The sequence below is a fragment of the Lissotriton vulgaris genome, chromosome 10, assembly GCF_964263255.1.
Source record: "Lissotriton vulgaris chromosome 10, aLisVul1.2, whole genome shotgun sequence".
NCBI classification, from domain to species: domain Eukaryota; kingdom Metazoa; phylum Chordata; class Amphibia; order Caudata; family Salamandridae; genus Lissotriton; species Lissotriton vulgaris.
Genome location: NC_141698.1, coordinates 605,206,379 through 605,220,429, shown reverse-complemented (window position 1 = coordinate 605,220,429; position 14,051 = coordinate 605,206,379). Strand labels below are relative to the sequence as shown.

At 50.5% G+C, this 14,051-nt stretch overlaps 1 protein-coding gene across 1 annotated transcript in view; it reads right to left on the bottom strand.

Moving 5' to 3' along the window:
- The window catches only part of PDXDC1 (pyridoxal dependent decarboxylase domain containing 1), a 435,979-nt gene that overhangs the window by 356,603 nt on the left and 65,325 nt on the right, over positions 1–14,051 (bottom strand). The window lies entirely within an intron of this gene.

The following is a 14,051-nucleotide window of genomic DNA, read 5'->3' as shown; positions in this document are numbered from 1 at the left end:
CATCCACTCCGATGGCAGTGTCCCGATCCCCCTCTTCCTCCTCCTTCCCCTCCGGGTGAGCTGCCACCCATGCTCCCAAGCTGGTTTGGAGTTACCCCTTTTTAGCACCACGCTTCAAAAAGACCCCATTACTTTGACAGTATTCCCTGAGTTGGGCCGCAGTATAGGTCTCCAACTCTTCCAAATCGAATTTGGGGTAAAGAAGAAGGGTGAAACTAGGGATATAAATAACACCACGCTTCCCGTCCCTAGAAGTGTAACCATAAAAATACCTAATCACTGGCTCAGCAAGACTGGCAGGCAGTATCTATGAAATGTGTTGTCCGCCTGTCTTATGTTATACAATCTGAAGGACTGGTGCCTATCTTGAAAATTGCTCTTAGGCATCGCATGAATTCAATTTATTTGTTGTTATGTATTTTTGGTGTTTTTGAAATTCAGTATTGATGATGTACATATTGAACACTTGTATATATTGTGCACATTGTTTTCTGAATGCATTCTTTATTGTTTGATAACTGTCCTTTTTTATGACATACAAAAAAGAAATATAAAAATTCAAGAAGATAAGAAACACAAATAAAATATTGACCACTCAGTACTTGCAGGCTGGGTGTGATCAAATGAGAAACAAGTAAAACCTGACTAGCTATCCTTTTTTGTTTGGTATATTGGAGTGGTCCAAGCTAGTCATATATAGGACCCAAACCTTCCTTGTTGCCCTGAAGATGAAAATAAGGCAGCCACTTAGAGACTATTCACACTCTTCATCTTTTCTTATACTTTACCAGCCATAACCTCATTAACACACTGATGGTAGGTAAGACTAGTTCAATTATTCACGACTAACACAATTCAGCTGTTTAAATTCTAGTCAGAACACGAGTAGCAAAAAGGCACATATAAATGTAAACGTATATAGTCAAAATAACTAAAAACTCCAATTTAAAAAAGAACTATACACAGGCATGACACAAACATGGATTGGTGTATGCTTGCTTAAAAAACAGAGTGTACCAGTTCAGGGGCTCAAAGAAATCAATTAAGGTATAGGCTAATTTGAACCAATATTACAGCTGGGATTGGTCAACAAGTGTGAGGAGGGATTCTATTAACAAAAGCTTTTACGAGATACTATGTTTGGACATTTTAAAAAGTACCAATATCTCCATACATGTTGGTGTATTTCTTGTGTTTGGGAGTGGCTTTACCACCAATGGTTGTTGCCCTTTGTTTATTAATACACTGGCTGTTTTCTATTGATACGTTCTGGCTTCAGATTGATTGTGCATCAGATACCTCTGCCGTTAAGATTTGTTACTGGATCAAAAAGACAAAACTTGTTTTAAACAAAATCTATTTGAAGACTTTATTTTAGTAAGATGGCTCATAGTTGTCACACCCATAATGAGGCTGACGTCTTGCTTGCTAAAAATAACACTGTAACAGGCAAGATGATTAACACTATTAAGTCATTAGTGCTCTGAAACTAAACTGCTGAGCCAAGCCCTTTTAGACATTTCCCTCCTGCACACATTTAATTACAACTGGTCACTGTGGATACCAAAATGTTTGGGGATCATTTTTCAGAGATAAGCCACAGGTGTTACAAATGATAATCACATTTTCCTCTATTAATGTCTTAACAAATAGGGGCTTAATTTTGGCTGTGTAGTGCAAAGCATAATAGGTACAAGGCTCATGAGTGCTTTCAACATCTCACCTAATCCAAGGACCAATTCTACTACATGCGACCCTATGTGGTATTTATCGGTTTTCAAACCTCCCACAATAAATCAAATTTATAGAGCCACCCTCCTACGCTGCAGGAAATAAAAACAAGACAACAAACGATATATTTTTAGGGTACCACTCAGAATATAGCAGCATGGCAAAGGAGTCCAAAAGATATTTCAAAGGGCTGAATAGATAAGAGGTATTCATTATAGCCCCTCCCTATGTAAATAATTAAATGTGGGTTCTATGTATGTCATTTATCTTATGTGGATATCCGAAAAACATGGACCTTTGCTGAGCAGCTCTTGTTCAAGGGGTGGTCCATGTGTAAGGTCACTAACCACTGGACGATGCAGCAAGTTTGCCTCACCACTGCCACAAATCTAGCTCAGAAGCATTAAATATTTATTGCTGGGGATCACTAACTGAAGAAGTGGCCAGGATTCATGGAGAACTTCGGCCACCAAAAGTAAGAGGTACACAATAATACAGAAGCCCCTGAATTTCATATTGTGGAACTGAAACATCAAAAGTATTCTTTCTCTTAAAAGCAGACTGTAGTCACAAGTCTCATAATATCCACTTACATCCTCAGAAAGCCTTTATTAGAAACTACAATGGGGAGTGGCGGACCCCTTTTTCATTCCCTTTTGAATTTCTAATACTGGAAATTTGGGCTGCATTATTTGTGAATAATGTGGATGTTGTTATTACGAATGTTCATGCACTCTTAGGCAGAAACTAGAGGCTTAAAGCAAGAACATCTAGATGCCACCCTCATACACTAATTTCTCTTTTAACATCTTGGTTTAGAGACATCTAACCTACGAAAAGATGCAGACATTTATCTCACTGCATGTTTATACTGCGGTGGTTTCTGCACTCTTTTTAAGTTTAGAGGGCAGATGACCCGATCACTACCCCACTCCTATTTTTTTTATAGTTGGCCTTGGCCTTATTATGCTTGGCTCTACTGCAAACATGCCAGATTTTGACTGCAGGGGGAGAATCTATTATTCTGAAATTGTGGGTGTGTGAATCAAGCAGTGTTGATCAGTGGCTGTTCCTATCCATTTTTACTGATACTGTTCAACTCGGAGGATGGTGTTTAATCTATTTGGTTCGAGACGGTCTTCTCTACTCCCCTTGTCTGCATCTCTTTCGCTCATTAGGTGAAGGCCTGACTGTACCTTTGGGTTAGTAAAATGAAGTTGTGTTGACAGTGAAGCTACTCTAATTTGAATAGGCTGTGGGTTCAACTTCAAAACCAATGTCTGTGCTGAGATTATGTAAAGCTGTGAGGAGTGCTAACAGTCTGGCAGTCCATTACTATCTAAACCACTTTATGAATTTCACCCCAGGGACTAATTAACCCCTTCGACGCTCATGACGAGCTCAGCTCGTCATGAGTTACGCCTGTCTTACGCTCATGACGAGCTGAGCTCGTCATGTAACGCGGGTTTTTTTAAAACTCAGCGCACAGTGGGAAAACGGCCCGCGCGCATGAGATTAATCAACAGGATTCACATTGAGAGTACCAGACAACTCAGAATACAAGTGGATATAAACCGGGGGAGTTAGGATTCTTGTCTGCGGAAGGCAGTTTCTTCTATAACAAACTGATTGTGCATACTGTGTTAATGGAACAGGGCCAGTGCAATAATAGTTAATGAATCTACCACACTGTGTAACCACAAGGGTAGCCACCATATTGTGTTCTGATCTATGCTGCAACATATCAGTACTCCTGCTCTCTGTGATAGAGCGTTATAGATGCCAGGGTTACAGTATGCGTAGATGGGTAGACGCAGTAGCCTTTGGCAATAGCTCTTGTGGTGATGTATTTTTTGTCCATCAGTACACATCTTGGGGTTAGTAAGGTTTTGACATGGGTTTTGCTTTATAAGAAGAGTGACCTTTCTCCAGCTACCTTTCACAACAGTTGGTATTGTTCACTGCATCCAACACATCATCTTGTAGACCTACAGATTTATCTACTAATAGACTTTTTCATATCCTCATTTTTAATTCTGACACTGAAAGCCGTTCACATTTTTACCACTTCCAAATACATGTCACAACCACTCTAAACTTTCTGGAGTTCATGTAATCCACTTTAGGAATTACACAGCACATTTTAAGCAATGTATATTCAATATTATATTGCCACTAAAGTCTTGAATGTTCACTCCTTCAGTTGCGTTTCCTGCGAGTAGCAGACTCCAATGACCCACCCGTTTAGCTTGAGGAAGTTCAAAAACTATACAGACTGTTTGAAACAGTTTGCATATTCATAAAATGTTCCATAAATGTAAAAAGTCTTTAGAAGGAGTATATAAAAAGGACTACCATCCAAACAACGAACATTAAAGACCTGTGGACGCACTCCCTCTAAAAATGTCAGCCTCCTTGATGAGCTATATCGTGCAAAAAAGCAAAACAGAAATGGAGTATAAACTTGTAGTTTTCCCTTCTGTCCTATTCGAAGCTGTTTTGGGTATCAAGTTCTCACTCAGATAAACAATTGATGTCAACATTTCTCAGACTATAGCAGGATACAATAAGCATGTAGATCATCTTAACTAAAATCCATAGCGGGGCCCACAAGACTATTTCACATTTTCAGGGGGACTCACAATCTTGGAGATAGAGGCACAACTTACACGCTGAGGACTCTAAGGGCAGATCCGCCCACACAGCTCGCCGCTCCCGCTCCGCGGGAGCCGCTTCGCACAGGAGTGCGTTACTCTGCAAACCAACGGCACCTGGTCACTTTAGGCGGAGGTAAGGGCGTAAGGCTAGGCGTGGGCTGCGAGTGTGCAGAGACTCCAACAACCAGGAGTCCCTGCGAGACCACGGACATACCATCCGGTCCGCTCTCCCCGCCGGCCCGCCCCCCGCCTATCACGCCCACTATATCACGGCACAACACTCCCGCAGCGCGGGACTCAGCACGGGGCGAAGACCGGGCTAAGAGCGGGCCGTTTGAGGCCGTTCGAGGACGGCAGCGGACGGCCGTGGCCCACCCCCCTGATTGCCTCCTACCTGCTGATTGTATTACCGTGCTGATATAGGCTAGCTTAAACTGTAACATTCTAATTAGTAAGTTGAGTGACGACCTCTTTTCCACCTTAAACACTATGAGCACTAAGGTGACACGCAGCAAGGCCTCCAAAGGCGGTTCACAAATTTGTGGCCCCATGGACGACTTCATTACCCGCACAAACATAGCCATTGATGAAGAAATATCTAAACTTCAAACCCGGGTATCCCTTGAACTAGTAGCTGCACGAAGGTTGTCCCAAGTAATTGCACTCTCAAAAAAATCATCCCTAGGCCATATAGCCTCTTCTGTTACTCCAGAGCGTCCTGCCCGCCCTAATAGTATCATCACTCAGGTCGATGTACACCAGCCCTCGATCCTTTCTACCTCCACTCCGCCCTTGGAGCAATTACGTATTGTAGAAGGGACCAACTGCCCTGCATCCTCTCACACCCAGACTCCTACCCTCAATCCACCTCCCGAAACACTCTCAATCACTCCCTGCGTTAGCGGCACACAACCTAAAAGAAAACGCCAATCACGCTCAGCCTATTCTCGGAAGAAGGCAAAAGTTGCAGTCTCTCACCATCTGACAATGACTAACGCCCCGGCACGTAATGTTTTACTGGAGTGTTCCTCGAGCACTCAGACACCATGCCAAAGCAAGGGAGAGGGTCTAGTTACTACCACCCTAGAAGATGAGGGTGCGCAGGCACAGGACCCGGGTAGGAATGATAGGGAATTTATAGACCAAGTCTGGGAAACATTAAAAAAACTTCTCTCACCACTTGACTTAAGACTGTCGAGGATAGAAAACAATCTGCTCGAGATGGAGAAGAGCATTATTGCTCTGGCCACTCTCGGCCTGAGAAGTCTTGAAAAACAGGGCTTGTCCCCAATTGACCCACTATCGTCAGCTCCCGTCTTGCAAGCTGAGCAGCACCCCCTTCCAGCTCCTGTTGCTGCAAGGCCAGTTCCTAAACCGAGGACTGTGGCCGTGGACCAAGTTTCCACAACCGCTAAACCTCAGGCCCCTAAACCACAGGTTCCCATACGGAACTCCAAGCTCCAAAAAGCAAATTCAAATCCAGGAGTACCTATTAGACCTCATCCTGTTGAAACCCAGGGCCCCCGTCCAAAAGATAATTTTAGAGGGGGTTACATAGATCTTCCCCCAGAGGCCAATGACTACGTGGTCGTGTTGACAGGCGTTCCTGTGATCGATATTGACCAACACGAAAACCACTGGTCATTGAAAAATAAAATTATTCATTGGCTTAACGTTAACAGGCCGATTCCCAATGGTAGAAGAAGTCGAGTACTGATGGTCCGCAGAACACCCTGGGTGGGTCCAACAAAGAAATCAAAGCCAGGGGACTGTGTAGTTGTGACTTTCGAGGACCCACACACAGCACACCATATCTGTTCCTGGCCAACCAGTGAAGAATCCTCAGTCATACCAAGGCCGCTATCTTATTTCTATCCTCCGCGACAAGCCCACACCCAAGCTGATAACTGGTCATTGGTGCAGCATCACCCATGGAATACCCATCCTATGAGGCAAAAGAATACTCTCCTACACTGGAATGGCCTCTCAACCTACAATAGATTTGGTGGCCTAGAGGAGGTTGATTGACTCTCTTTGTCCCCCTTCTGTCCACAACTGGAAAAAGCAACGACACTTCAGGATGTAGACATTGTTGGAAATCTAACTCACGGCCTTCTAACTAGCCAAGGCGGCCTTCTGAACAGCTTGCCCCGTGACATGGTGCCGACTAAAGCATTTACTCTAGATTGCAATAGAGTGGAAGTGAGGACAGTTCTACCATGCTCGATTCCCCCTCCACCTGTCCAAAGTAAATTAGTGGAGATTAACCCGCCTGACAGAGCTGTAACCTCAGTTTTTTTCCAGACTGAGATTCTTCCAATACCATCTGTACCGGCTGTGGTAAACCCTCCTTTGCTTATCCATTCACCTAAAAACTTTATATCTGGTGAACCTTTTCTGAAGATCTTAAGCTGGAATGTGGCTGGTCTCGCACGCAACTTTGACATCCCGGAATGGAATGCCTTCCTGGCACCTTACGACATGTCTTCTACAGGAAACATGGTGCCAGGAACCAAGACAGAGTGGGTTTTTCGACCTTCTTTGTCCCGGCTGTACATCATCAAGGTTCTAGAGGACGCCCGTCCGGCGGTCTTCTTATATGGATCAGCATAGCACTAGGTCTTAGTGTTTCCCAAAGGACCACTCAAACATCTGACCTTCAATGGTTATCATTACACTACAAAGGGGGAAGGAAACTAGAACTATTCAATCTCTACCTAAGGGGCAACAGGAGTGGAGCATCTCTAAACCCATTAGGCTTAAATAACAACTTGGCTGCCTGTGACGCTGATTCCCTTGTTCTTCTAGCAGGCGATTTTAATTGCTGTTTTGAGCCTTTAGCTAAAGAAGACACTCTGGATACCAATGATGAGGATAACAGGAGGGGTATCCCTATCTTGAACCTTGAGGCGATCCCTAAATGGACTCAAAGTGCGATTGACATAAACGCTCTTTGTATGGAGCACAATCTGAGAGCAACGAATGGGCGTTCTAAATCAGACCACATGGGTGCCCATACATACAATAGGACGGGTCACTCATCCAGAATTGACTTTATCATGCTCAACTATAACCTCTGGCCATACCATCACGACATGGAGGTTATAGAGACCTGTGATAGCGACCACAATCCTCTTGCCCTAACTATCTTTGTCCCATGGCAAACTGGGAATCAAGAACCTCCTGACCACACATGGAAAGCTTCACATGAGATTCTTCCCTCAAACTGTGGCAGACGCCTGAAATGGGCAAGAGTCTCAGCAGATGAGGCAAGGATGACACAAGCCGGAATTATTCTATCAGAGTGTTAGACGGACCGGGAGGGTCGGCCGAGATTACGGGGAGAGGTCTCCAGGGAGAGCCGTCTCCAACGACTGTACAGATAAGTAACTTCCCCCCCACAGACGGACACCACACAAGATTTGAAGGTTAACGAGACTTTATATGCACTTCTTAGGTTACGTTGATATAATACAAGGAGGTCTGGACTCAGGGGTCCCCTCGGTTCTGATCTCTGGTTGAGGAAAAGGGTAGCGGGACAGTCTTAGTTACCAATGAGTTCAATAGCTCTCAATCCTCGAGCTCGGCGTGGTTGCTGATCGGGCCGTGGAGGAGCCAAGCAGGTCCCGAGATGGATGAAGGGTGGTCGGCGGGCCGTGGAGAAGCCAAGCAGGTCCCGATATGGATGAAGGATGGTCGACGGGCCGTGGAGAAGCCAAGCAGGTCCCGATGCAGATGACAGTTACAACGGTCCGCGGCCTCGCCAGCAGATCCGGACGACGGTGAAGGATGAAGGTTACGACGGCTGTGGCAGCGCCAACAGGCAGGATGATGGTGCACAGGACAGAGCTACGGCAGCGCCAGTAGTCCGTCCAGGATGAGTTCTTCTTTCGTCTCTCGACTCCAAGATACAACTGCCTTCCTGTTCTGGAGCTGCCCCAGTTATAGGGCTGGCGTGCTTTGATGTCCGGACCCTCGCACTTGGAGGTCGGGAGGTCCGGGATGAGGGAGTCCAGACACCCAGCAGGGGGGTGGAGCCAGCGCCCGGGGAGGCGATGGGCGAGCGGCACTGGCCGGGGGAGAACCATCGACACCTCTTTCTCCCATTGACTGGCCAAGTAGCTCGCTCACCTCCTGGGTGGAGGGTGGTGCCGGAATGTCTGAGGCCGGGCTAGGCCCAGGGTTGAGGTCGATCGGGGGCCAGGCGGCCTCGTGGCGAAGTGTCCAAGATGGCGGCCCGGGCTGGGCGCGTGGGTCGGCCGTGGATCGGACCCACGAGGTTATCATGCTCGGGGGCAGGTGTCCCTGAGGGGACGTAGGACGTGCAATGGTGGGGTGTGGTGCTTGTATGACTGGCTCGGGCTTGGTCGAGCCGGGGGAGAGCGGCCCGTCACGTGGCCTGTCCAACATGCGTCCCCCCCAGCTGAAGGCGGGGAGAGTTACCCATCCTCTTGGGGACTCTCTTCGTCGAGGCGGAAAAACCGGGACAGGCCATCCGCGTTGGCGTGGTCAGACCCAGGCCGGTGTTCAACGGTAAAGTCCATACCTTGCAAGGAGATGGACCAGCGTAGCAGTTTTGGGTTTTCCCCCCGCATATGCATCAACCACTGCAGGGGTCGGTGGTCAGTCTGCACCCGGAAGTGGGTGCCAAAAAGGTAGGGTCGGAGCTTCTTGAGGGCCCATACCACAGCGAAGGCTTCCCTCTCTATGGTGCTCCAGCGTTGCTCCCGTGGTAGGAGTCTCCGGCTGATGAAGGCCACCGGTTGATCAAGGCCTTCGGTGTTCACCTGGGACAGGACCGCCCCAATGCCCTGGTCGGAGGCGTCCGTCTGGACGACGAACTCCCGGCTGTAGTCTGGGGCCTGGAGTACAGGAGCGGAACACATGGCGGCCTTTAGCCGTTCGAAGGCCGCTTGACACTCTGGGGTCCAGTTCACCTTCTTGGGCTGATTTTTCGACGTGAGTTCGGTGAGAGGCCCCACGATGGTACCATAGTCTTTCACGAACCTTCGGTAGTAGCCCGTGAGGCCCAGGAAGGCTCGCACCTCAGTTTGAGTGTTAGGGGGTTGCCAGTTCTGGATGGCGGCAATTTTCAGTTGAAGAGGGGCCACTAGACCGCTTCCCACTTGGTGTCCGAGGTAGGTCACTGACCCTTGTCCAATTTGACATTTGCTGGCCTTGATCGTGAGGCCAGCTCGCTGAAGGGCTTGCAACACTGCCTGGAGGTGGTGGAGGTGCTCGGTCCAGTGGTGGCTGTACACAGCGATGTCGTCCAGGTAGGCGGCGCTGAACTCTTCGAGCCCCGCCAGGACCTGATTGACGAGCCGTTGGAAAGTCGCTGGGGCATTTTTCATGCCGAAGGGCATGACCGTGAAGTGATAGTGGCCATCGGGGGTGGAGAAGGCAGAACGTTCTTGTGCTCGGGGTGTGAGGCCGATCTGCCAATAGCCTGCCGTTAGATCGAAGATGCTGAGGTAACGGGCAGCGCCCATTCGGTCGACCAGTTCATCTGCCCGGGGGATGGGGTGTGCGTCCGTTCTGGTGACTTCATTCAGGCCCCGGTAGTCGACACAGAACCGGAGTTCGGGTGTGGTTCCGGGGGCGGCTGCTTTGGGGACCAGTACGACCGGGCTGGCCCATGGACTGTCGGAGGGCTCGATGACCCCGAGCGTGAGCATCTTAGTTACTTCCGCCTGGATGCAGGCCCGTACCCGATCAGGTACGCGGTAGGCCCGGTGGCGGATAGGAGGGCTGTCTCCGGTGTCCACATCGTGCACACACCAGGAAGTGACACCTGGGGTGAGGGAGAACAGGCTGGCAAATCGTGATAGGAGGGCTTGGCACTCTTGGCGTTGTTCCTGGGTGAGGGTCTCCGAGAGTCGGACCCCATCCACGGAGCCGTCTTGCTCCTGGGTCCGCAAGAGGTCAGGGAGAGGCTCGGAGTCGTCCTCAACCCCGTTGTCTGTGGCCATCAAGAGGCTGAGTTCTGTTCGTGCAAAGTGGGGTTTCAGTCTGTTGGTGTGGAGGACTCGGAGCGGATTCCGGGCGGACTCCATATCGATCAGATAGGTGGCGGGTCCCTTGCGCTCGATTACCTTGAAGGGTCCCGTCCATTTGTCTTGGAGAGCGCACGGTTCTGTGGGGGACATTACCCAGACCTGTTGCCCCGGCTCGAATTCAATAGATGAGGCGTTCTGGTCATACCATCTCTTCATGTCCTCTTGACTGGCCTCTAGGTTGGCTTTCGCTAGGTCTCTGAACCGCTGGGACTGGTTGCGGAGGGTGAGGAGGTACCGGAAGACATCTGGAGGACTCTTGGCCGGAGGCAACTCCCAGCCTTCTTTGATCAGGCTGAGTGGCCCCCGTACTGGGTGCCCATAGAGCAGCTCGAATGGGCTGAAGCCTAGGGACTTCTGTGGGACCTCCCGGTAGGCGAAGAGGAGGCACGGCAGCAGCACGTCCCACTGGCGACGGAGGGGTTCTTCCAATCCCCCGATCATCCCTTTTAGTGTGCGATTGAACCGTTCAACAAGTCCGTTTCCTTGGGGGTGATAGGGGGTCGTGAAGCGGTAGGTGACCCCACACTGTTGCCAGAGGGACTTCATGTATTTGGAAATAAAGTTCGTGCCTCTGTCACTGACGACTTCTCGGGGGAACCCCACACGGGAGAAGATCCCCATCAGGGCCCTGCCGACCACTGGGGCTGTGACGGTCCGGAGAGGAATAGCCTCAGGGTAGCGGGTGGCGTGGTCCACTAGTACTAGGATGAAGCGATGGCCTTGTCTTGTACGTGGGTCTAGGGGTCCCACAATGTCTATTCCGACCCTCTCAAATGGGGTTGTGACTACGGGAAAGGGTTGCAGGGGGGCCTTTAATTTGCGGCCGCTCTTCCCACTGGCTTGGCACGTGGGGCAAGATCGGCAATGCTGGTGCACATCGTTTCTCATTTTTGGCCAGAAGAAGTGGGTCACTAGGCGGCTGTAGGTTTTATCTTGTCCCAGGTGCCCTGCCAGGGGAACATCGTGGGCCAGATTTAGCAGGAAGTCTCTAAAGCGGAGTGGCACCACTAGTACTCGGTTGGCCCCCAGCTCGGCGATTCGTTGCTCGCTGTACAGTAGGTCATTGTCCCAGTAGACCCAATGAGCTCCGGAGGTATCCCCTGCGCTTTGGGCGAGCGCTTGTTGTCGGAGTCCCTCAAGGGAGGGACAGGTCTTCTGCTCCTGACGAAATTGTTCTTGTGTGGGCCCCCCTTCTTGAGCCCACTGGTCGAGATTAGCAAGGTCGGAAGGTTGAGCAGGTTCGAGGGGGATGCACTGGTCGGGGGTCTCGGCGGGGGCGACCGGCGGCGGAGGCGCCGGCCATTCTGGTTCTTCCGGGTGATGGTTGGCACGGGCGGCCATAGACCGGGTGGTGACGCACGCCCAGTCTGGGACGCCCAACATCCCCAAGTGTTCTTTTCGCTCCACGGCTGCCCACGGGGAGCTTTCCAGGTCATTTCCGAGGAGGCAGTCCACGGGGGCGTCGTCTCGGACCGTTACTTTCAACATGCCGGAGACCCCTCCCCATTCAAAGGGGACGCAGGCCATCCGACACAGACTCTCCGAGTTGTCGGCTGATCGTACAGGGCAGAGAATGTTCGGTAGATATTGCTCTGGGGTCACCAGATGACAGCGGACGGCTGTCACACTGGCCCCGGTGTCTCGAAGGGCTTCGGCCCGTTGTCCATTGATGCTCACCCATTGGCCGTACTTCTGGGTGTTAGCGGGTAGGGGGACCCGCGGGACCATGTCTCTTCCCCCTAAGCACGCGAGAGTCATGGCGGCTGGCTCCCACCCTTGATACTCTTGCTCGTCTGTTTCTTGTTCCTCGGAGATCTGTTCTTCCCCTAGTGCCGCGGCGGTCACCTGGCGGGGTCTTGGGCTCTGATACTGCGGGCAGCTTGGGTCATTTGCATAGTGGCCGACTCGTTGGCATCGGTGACATGTAACATTGGCTCTGTATCCCGGTCGCGCCGGGGTGCTGCCCCGGTTGGCCGGGGGGGTGGTGCTGGTAGTGGGGGCGGCCGGAGTGTTGTCTCTTCCTCGTCCTTGGCCCCCTCCTCCTCCTCTGGATCGGTGGTGACCATTGTTGTTCCTGTTCTGCTCGTAGGACCCATTCCGGCCCACTCGGGTGATCTCCCACCGGTCAGCTTCGGCTGCGAGCTGCCGGGGATCGGTTAACTTGCTGTCGAGGAGGTGTTGGCGTAGTTCAATGAAGCAGTTGTTGGACAGATGCTCCCATACCATCAGATTGAACAACTGCTCGTAGGTCGTGACGTTGTTCCCTCTGATCCAGCCTTCGAAGGCTCGGCTAAAGTACGTTACATAGTCCACCCAAGTTGTACCTGGAATGCGTGTGCAGTCTCGGAACCTCTGACGGTACATCTCGGGCGTGAGGCCATAGCGAGTGAGGAGGGCCGCTTTCATATGGTCGTAGGAGGTCATCTGGTGGTCTGGGAGCTGTAACAGAGTATCGCGGCCCTCATTGAGGAATTTGCCCCATAGGCCGGCTCCCCAGTCGGCTCTATCGATCCGGTGCGCAGTCATCGCGATTTCATATGCTTTAAACCATTGCTGGATGTCGTCTTCTCGAAAATATTCTCGGACCACATCCTTGGGGATGTGCACTTTTCTGTCCGTGGTCCCGGGGGTGGACGGTCTGTCGGGCACCCCTAATTCTTTATTCTGTTTGCGCAGGTTGATCTCGGCTAGGTTCCGCTCGTGCTCGTACGTTAGTCTTTTTTCCTCGAGCTCCCTTTGCCTCTGTTTCTCCTCTCTTTCTTCTCGGAGGCGAAGGTGCTCTAAGTTTATTTTTTGCTCGGCCAATTTGAGTTCTATGTCCATCTTGAGTCGGGCCATTTCAAGTTCGTGTAGTCGGGCTTTTTCTCTTTCTTGGATCTCGTCTTGCGAGAGACCCGTTCTTTGCTCTTCAGGGGCCGTGTTGGTCTTTTTCGCGGTGCTTTGCTCCGGGGCTTCGACATCCCCGGTCTCTGCCCAAGATTCTAGGGCATGCTTAAAATCGTCCTTGGTACTTAGTCCGGTGGTAGCGATACCTAGTTCGATGCAGAACTGCTTTAGTTCACGATGGCTGTATTCCTCTAGCTTTTCCATTTGGAACTTCTCAGTTGATCCGCTCTCTTTAGTCGACATTGTTGTTCGTTGTGGGGTGAGCTACTCTCTGTACGTTATGCGGTGATTCGGATCGCGCCGCTGGCCACCAATGTTAGACGGACCGGGAGGGTCGGCCGAGATTACGGGGAGAGGTCTCCAGGGAGAGCCGTCTCCAACGACTGTACAGATAAGTAACTTCCCCCCCACAGACGGACACCACACAAGATTTGAAGGTTAACGAGACTTTATATGCACTTCTTAGGTTACGTTGATATAATACAAGGAGGTCTGGACTCAGGGGTCCCCTCGGTTCTGATCTCTGGTTGAGGAAAAGGGTAGCGGGACAGTCTTAGTTACCAATGAGTTCAATAGCTCTCAATCCTCGAGCTCGGCGTGGTTGCTGATCGGGCCGTGGAGGAGCCAAGCAGGTCCCGAGATGGATGAAGGGTGGTCGGCGGGCCGTGGAGAAGCCAAGCAGGTCCCGATATGGATGAAGGATGGTCGACGGGCCGTG